Source organism: Petaurus breviceps, unplaced genomic scaffold (genome assembly GCF_028583685.1).
Source record: "Petaurus breviceps papuanus isolate PSGF00001 unplaced genomic scaffold, PetGlider_PUasm1.0 90564, whole genome shotgun sequence".
Lineage (NCBI taxonomy): Eukaryota > Metazoa > Chordata > Mammalia > Diprotodontia > Petauridae > Petaurus > Petaurus breviceps.
Genome location: NW_027187275.1, coordinates 3,123,180 through 3,130,678, shown reverse-complemented (window position 1 = coordinate 3,130,678; position 7,499 = coordinate 3,123,180). Strand labels below are relative to the sequence as shown.

Here is a 7,499-nt window from a genome sequence, read left to right as displayed (position 1 = left end):
CACACACACACACACACACACACACACACACACACACACACACACACACACACACACACACACCATGAGTGTTTGCTAACTATACCACCATTACTGCCATCCTGCACTCATGCTTGAGAAAAGTGTTTCAAATCTATACCAATGGATACAAAGTATGTTTTCCTTTAAATGTTCAGTCTGCATTCTTAAGCTCTGAGCTGTTAGTATGCAGTTCCGATATACGACCATGTTTCTGCTGTGTAATGAACTTACTCTATACACTTTTAATAACTTCCAAAATTACATATTGACAGGCAATGTGGCAGAGCTGGCCTGCAAGTTGGGAATCCTGGGGTCAGATTCTACCTCTGACACACACTGGCTGTGTGATTTTAGGGTAGTTGTAAGCTTTTAGGACCGCAGGAAACTCTTTAAGACTTTTAAGTAACAAATAAGATACTTATCTATATCAATATATGAATATTTCTATACCAGGAGTTCTTTAGCCTAATGAATTCACAGATACATGCCAATATACTAACTAATATTTGAGCAAAACTTAAATTATATGGTGGCTCATGTATTGAATTACTCTAGAATGAAATTATACAAATAAAGTAAATTTACAAAATCATTCTTTTCCTCCTCTTTAAGTTAGTAGTTATGTTTCAGTACTATATGTTAGTCAAAAAAGAAAAAAGTTTTTGATACTGCTCAGTAATATTTTTAGTATTACTTGATCTTTACTTTAGAATATTCTCATAAGTCTATTTCTATTTTAGAGCTTCTATATTACATTAATGAACTATGACGTGTGTACCTAGTCCTGTGCCAAATAAGATCTAAAATTCTAATTGTATGTTTTTAGAAATCCTTGTTTAACCAAGTTTCTGTATTTCAAATAAAACACAAATGAAGTAAAAACAATTTTAAGCAACTTAGCCTTTTGTTAACTCTTTTGCAAGCACCCAATTGCAGTCATGTGGATTGTGTTGGAAAGCAGTCTTTCCTCATTTCTGAAATTGATGCCAAATGCCTGGTCCAGGAAGTCAGGTAAAGGAGGTGGTGTTATATTAAATTAAATGCTGTACTTCTGTGCCAACCCCACAAACAATCAGTGCTCTTTTGGCCCCTGCCAATGATGACTCTCTTAACGCTTCCTGAATTCCATCCCTTCCCAGCTGGCCAAATGTGCACATGTCAGATAGTACCATGGGACATACCATGGGCACAAATCAGTGAGAGGGAATGGGCAGTCTGCCTTTGGCAGCTCCCCAAGTTGCTTGCTACCCTGGCTCCCTCCTTTTTCTGTTGTCATTAGGATAGGGGTGGTTTGGGGCTGGGGGCCATTATCTAAGGATGACTATAATATACAAGCACTTTATTTAGCAAAACTTACTAGTTTCCTTGGAAGAGAACTTTGCCAGATGTCACCGAAATCCATTTTCCTTGCTTCAGATGAATGTTTTTCACCCTGGGAGCTCATCATATCTTTGGGTAACATTAGAAGGAGACATTCAGTGCCTGTTTGCTCTGAATCCTCTTCAGAAAGCTGACTGACAGGCAGCATGTCCTTTAATGGGGCTTAGAGAAAAGGGTAATTCATAACCTCTGCAACCTCTTCTGATCATGGTTCAAACACATAAAAAGGAGTGGACACGTTTCAGGGAGCTCTTTGCTATAGCTTCTGCAGGAGACCTGAGGAGATGCCAGGTCTTGGAGTCATGATACATGACGCCAAGATAGCACATTTGCTTGATTCTCACCTGCATTTCCCCTTATCTAAAGAAAGATCTTTAGTTTATGTTATTGTTGCTTTTTACTCATGATGCAAATAAGCTTTTATCCACCCTCTAAATGTGAACTATAGAGTAATAAAAGACAGAATAAAATATCCATCATTTCTCAGCAAAATAAAAAGTTTAAAAGCCACCAAAAAATTAATCAAATACCATTAATTAAGCAACTACTATGTGCCAGGAGGAGTAGATGGATCATAGGAGTTATGTAGATTGAGCCAGTATGAACAGACCATGTACAAAATGAAAATGCAGGGTGGTGTGGGATATAGGACATTATCTATCACCTGGGAGCTTCAGGGTTTACAAATGCACACGTGCACACACATCTCCCATCCTTTACACTTCCATACATTTACCCCGGAGAAAGCTAAAAGGAACAACCCTTAGCAACAAGGGTAGTTAGTCAGCACGGTATTTCTGGAGCAGTATTAGGGATGAGAATAGTAAAGGTTGTGAGTTGGATCTTCACCTGGAGCTAGGTGGCACAATGGATAGAGTGCTGGGCTTGGAATCAGAAAGACCTGGGTGCAAATCCAGCCTCTAATATTTAGTAGCTGTGTGACCATGGACAACTTTTGCCTCGGTTTCCTCAACTATAAAACGGAGATGATAACAGCATCTTCCTCACAAGGATGTTCTAAGAATCAAATGACATATTTGTAAAGTGTTCAGTATAATGTCTGGCACAAAGTAGGTACTATACGAATGCTTTTTTCCTAAACTCCTGGCAAGCAGAGAAACCTCTAGAAAGAAAAGGAACTAGGCAGATAAATAATCATAATAACTAGCATTAATTAATATAGTGCTTACTATGTCCCTGGCCCTGTGCCAACATATCGTTGATCCTTAAAACAACTCTGGGAGGTAGGTGCTGTTATTAGCGTAATTTTACAGATGAAGAAACAGAGGCAGACAGAGGTGAAGTGACTTACCCAGGGTCACACAACTCATAAGTGTATGAGGCTGGATTTGAGCTCAGGCCTTCCTGTCTCCAGGTCCAGTGCCTTGGCATGACCTGAAGGGTGTGTAAGACACTCTTCCTTCCCCTGAAGTCAAAATATCTCTTCAAGGGTCCTTGAAATACTTAACAAACAGTAACTGACATTACATAACCCTTGCTATGCAGTATTTTATTTGAGCCTGACAGCAGTCACAGATATTACCATCCCTGTTGCTGAGAATTGAGTTGTTTAGTGCATTGGCCAATGTCACAAAGCCAGTAGGTAGCAGGAGCGACATCTGAACCCAGCTTTTCCTGATGTTAATTTCAGCACCCTGCCATTTCATTGTCGTGCTTACTTCCTCAGATCATAGCCCATTCATATTGTTTTCATCTTTGCAGTTCTTCGATTTGTCACAGGGCTCACCTCTGGGTATTCTTATACTGTGTGGGCAGTGTGACTCTTGGGTGATGTTTGGGTTTCTGAAAAGTCCTACTGGAATCTTATCTTTTTATGTTAAATCAACCAATAAAGCAGCTGCTATATTCTAAACACCACCCTAGGCATAGTAATGAAAACTCCCTGTCCTCATGGAGCTTACATTCCAGTAAAGACAACAGTCTTCCTTCACATGTATAGGTCTATGCAAAACACATACAAAACCGATAAAAAGTAAGGGAGTGGAGTGGTTCGTGTAAACAATGTGGGAGTCACTAGCAGCTGGAGGGAGCACTTGATCTGAGTCTTACAGGAATCCAGTGATTCTCTAGAGGAGATCACATCTGAGGCTTAGAATACTTTCAGTTCAAAGGCCCAGAGAAAGCTGATGAGGTTAGAGAGATCACTTTCATATAATGACACAGGCAAGATTGCAGAACCAGAATGCTGCCCATAGTCTTGATTTTTATCATCATTCACAATTATTCTGCTTCTGTGATTAAGAACCCTGAAATTCCTTTAGATCGTCATAATCTCCTATCATCCCATATCTTAATCCTCCCAAAACAATCTTTTTTCTCAGCATGAGCTCCCATTCCTCTACCCTGTAACTAACTGAACCAATTCCACGTTGTCCTCTACTCTCAAATCACTCTCTCCCTTGCCTTATTGCCACTAATTCCTTTCCAAATATCAATCCTAGATTGGTCTCACATCCACTTATTCCATTCCTATCTACTCATATAATGGAGCTAGAGAAAGTTACGTAGCAGGGTTGACAGAGTCCACTACGTCATCTATCCCTCACTCCATTCCGACTCTTGTACCCACAACCCTCTTCCTAATAATAATTGGTGGGAAATCTAATTGCTGTACAATTATTTCCTAGAGTTTGGGGGTGCCTTGCTTTGCCTGAAAAACCCAAAGTACAACCCAGCCTTTCCAAATGCCATGGAAATGAATCCTCCTTTAAATGTGGTCTCACCCAATTAAAATGTGAACTCCTTGAAATCAAGAACCATCTTGCTTTCCTATTTGTGGTCCTAGTATGGTCCTTAGTATAGTGCTGGGCATGTGGTAAATACTTAATTGATACTTTCCATAATATCTCTCATTCCTCATAGCTCTTTTCAACCTTCTTTCTCACCTCAAACTTCCTTACAACTCAGCTTCCTTCAGCTTCACAGCTGAAGAACCCAATTCATACGTTAATGAGAAAACTGAGGACATTCATTGTCCCTTCCTCTCATCTAACAATTCTTTCACCCCATCTTTCATTCTTTCTTTTACTCCAATATTTGCTAATAAGATGTTCCTTCTCCTTACTACATTGTCTATGTGAACTCTTGATTTCATCCCTTTTCCAGCAGATTGCCCCCATTGCCTGTTCTTCCACTATTGTACTCCCCCTCTCTTTCAATGGATTCTTTCCCTGCTACCCATAAATAGGTTCTCAGAACCCATGTCCCCATCCTTAAAAACTCCTCACTACCATCTTCTCAACGTAGTGACTTCCATATTTAAATTTATTATTCCTCCCTTTTCTGAGCCCAAATCCCAGAAAGAACTACCCAACAGTCATTGTTTCCATTTCTTTTCCTTTCACTCTGTTCTCCACCCTTTGAAATCCAGTTTTCTGATCTCATCATCCAACAGAAACTGTTCTCTCCAAAGTCATCATTAATATATTCATTGTCAAATCTGATTAATTTTTCCCCCTCAGCCTTTATCTTTCTTGATTATTCAATAGGATTTGACATTGTTAACAAGTTGTCCTTTCTGGCTTTTTATTACTACTCCCTCTTGGATCTCCTCCTTCCCGTACAATTGCTTCTTCTCAGGCTTTCTTATTGGAGCATCATCTGTAAGACAGTCCCTAACTGTGAGTATGTCCATAGGCTGTATCCTAAGTCCCTATTCTCATTCTCATATTCTCTTTCTCTCTCTCTCTATTTCTCTCTGTCTCTCTCTTTCTGTCTCTCTGTCTCTCTTTCTCATATCTATCCATCTTTCTGTCTCTTCTCAACTGTTCACATGTGTTTAATTATCATTTTGTGTTGGTGACTACGACTTCCATATTTAAAGCTCATGTCTCTCTCCTGATCTCCCACATAACCAAGTGCCTATTAGAAATTTCTAACTGGATGGAAAAAAATGTATTCCTTAGGTCCCAAACAGAACCCATTATCAATCCTCTGAAACCTTCTTCTGAACTTCCTTCTTTTTATTGAGATTATAGCCATTTTTCTAATCATTCAGGTTCAAAACTTTAAAATCATTCTGGGGATGGCTAGGTGGCACAGTGAATAGAGCACCAGCCGTGGAGTCAGAAGGACCTGAATTCAAATGCAGCTCAGACACTTAACATAAAAACTAGCCACGTGACCTTGGGCAAGTCACTTAACCCCAATTGCCCTACCTTCCCCCCTCTAAAAAGCAAAAAACAAACAAACAAAAAAAATAAAATCATCCTGAGCTACAATCTTTCTTGCTTGACATATCTAATCAGTTGCCACATTTTGCCCTATGTATATGACATCTGTCACATCCATTACCTGCTTTCTATTCATATAACTTCTAGGTCAGGTTCTCATCACCTCTTGCCTGATCTAACACGGTAGTACCCAACTAGTTTGTCTCCCAGGCTTAATTCTCTTCCCACAACAGTTCAGTCTCCAAGAAGCTACTAAAGTGATTTTCATAAAGTTTAATATTAACCATGTTGCCACCACTTTCCACCTGTTTAATAAACTCCAGGGACTCCCTAATACTTCAAATGTAAAAATCTCTTGATCCTTAAACTAAATGTTGAATTGTTTCAGTCATGTCTAACTCTTTTTGACTCCATTTGGGGATTTCTTGGCAGACACTAAAGTAAGGGGCAGCTAGGTGGAGCAGTGAATAAAGCACCGGCCCTGGAGTCTTCAGGAGGACCTGAGTTCAAATGCAGCCTCAGGCACTTGACACTTACTAGCTGGTGACCTTGGGCAAGTCACTTAGCCTCAATTGCCCTGCCTTCCCCCCTCCAAAAAAAACAAAAGATACTAAACTGGTTTGCCATTTCCTTCTCCAGCTCTTTTTATAGATGAGAAACTTAGGAAAACAGGGTTAAGTGATTTGTCCAGGTGACAAACAGGTCACACAGAGTGTTTGAGGTCAGATTTGAATTCAGGAAGATGGGTCTTCCTAATTCCAAACCAGTGCTCTATCCATTGTATCACCTAGCTGCCCACCTGACCCACAGTAAGCACTTAATAAATGTTACCTTTGGAATTGTATCTATTCTGTGAACCCTTTTGATTTTCAATATACTTTTCAGAAGAATTAGCTACAATCAATTGGTGAACAAATATTTAAGCTCCCATTACATTCCAGGTACTGAAGGGTACAAAAACAAGAAGGAATCAAACCCTACTCTCAGGCAGCTTACATTCTAAGAAGCAATGGGCCTACTCTCAAAAAGGAGGTTGAACACAGATGATGGGTTGAAGGAAGTTAAGGAAAACACAGGTGTTGATGAAGTGATATGAAAATTTGCACTGAAAAAAGTGAAAACAGCTAGCTGGAAGTGAGAGTATTTTACAATACTGATATTAAAGCATCTGGAGAGCAAGGACTTTATTTTCTAACAAACAGGCAACCGAACAGTATGTGTTTGTTTACCTCCATTCTTGCAGATAGCCACACGTTGTCCAAAGGATTATACTCTGTAGATAGCACTCTTCAAAGTACAATAAATTCAAATTGGTTGCCATGAGACAGATAGTTAATAGAAAGCCCTGAAAATTCAAGGACTTTGTCCTTTGGAGCCCCATGCCTGGCCCAACTCCAGAGGTATTTGCCCTGAATAAGTGTGACTATTTCAAATGGCATCTAGCAGTAGGGTGAGGAATTCCCTGTCCTGAACCCTCTGTTTCAGAACCTTGTGACAGATGGGACTTGGTACTTGGGACTCAAAGATGCAAAATATGAAGAAAAAATTATGCCCTAAAAGTCAGAAGATAGAGAGGCTAGAGAGTAGAGATCATGGGGAGACTGGGGAGGGCACTGAAGATACTGAGCTGGCATCTCCCTCAAAAGACATCTGGCAGATGGAAGCAGCCCAGATTTCTCTTCTATGCAGTATGTGATATATATGTAGCACATTTGGGAAAACCATTTCTAAAGCTACCTGACAAAAGATAAAAGCAAACAAAAAATGTGGGTAGTAACCAAGGATGATCAACAATGCTGATCTCATTAATCCATACCTCCAGATGGGGAAGTCTGAGGGACTCAGACTCAGTCATCTCTTATCCTTCACCAGAGTATCCCATTTTTTCAAAATACTACAACAACA

At 39.8% G+C, this 7,499-nt stretch overlaps 1 protein-coding gene across 1 annotated transcript in view; it reads left to right on the top strand.

Moving 5' to 3' along the window:
- Window positions 1–906, top strand: part of DPYD (dihydropyrimidine dehydrogenase) — a 1,126,518-nt gene extending 1,125,612 nt beyond the window's left edge. Inside the window, exon 23 of the mRNA XM_069063397.1 lies at window positions 1–906. This exon is cut by the window's left edge and continues 838 nt beyond it. The gene's annotated coding sequence lies outside the window, so the exon portion shown is untranslated.
- The last annotated feature ends 6,593 nt before the right edge of the window (window positions 907–7,499 follow it).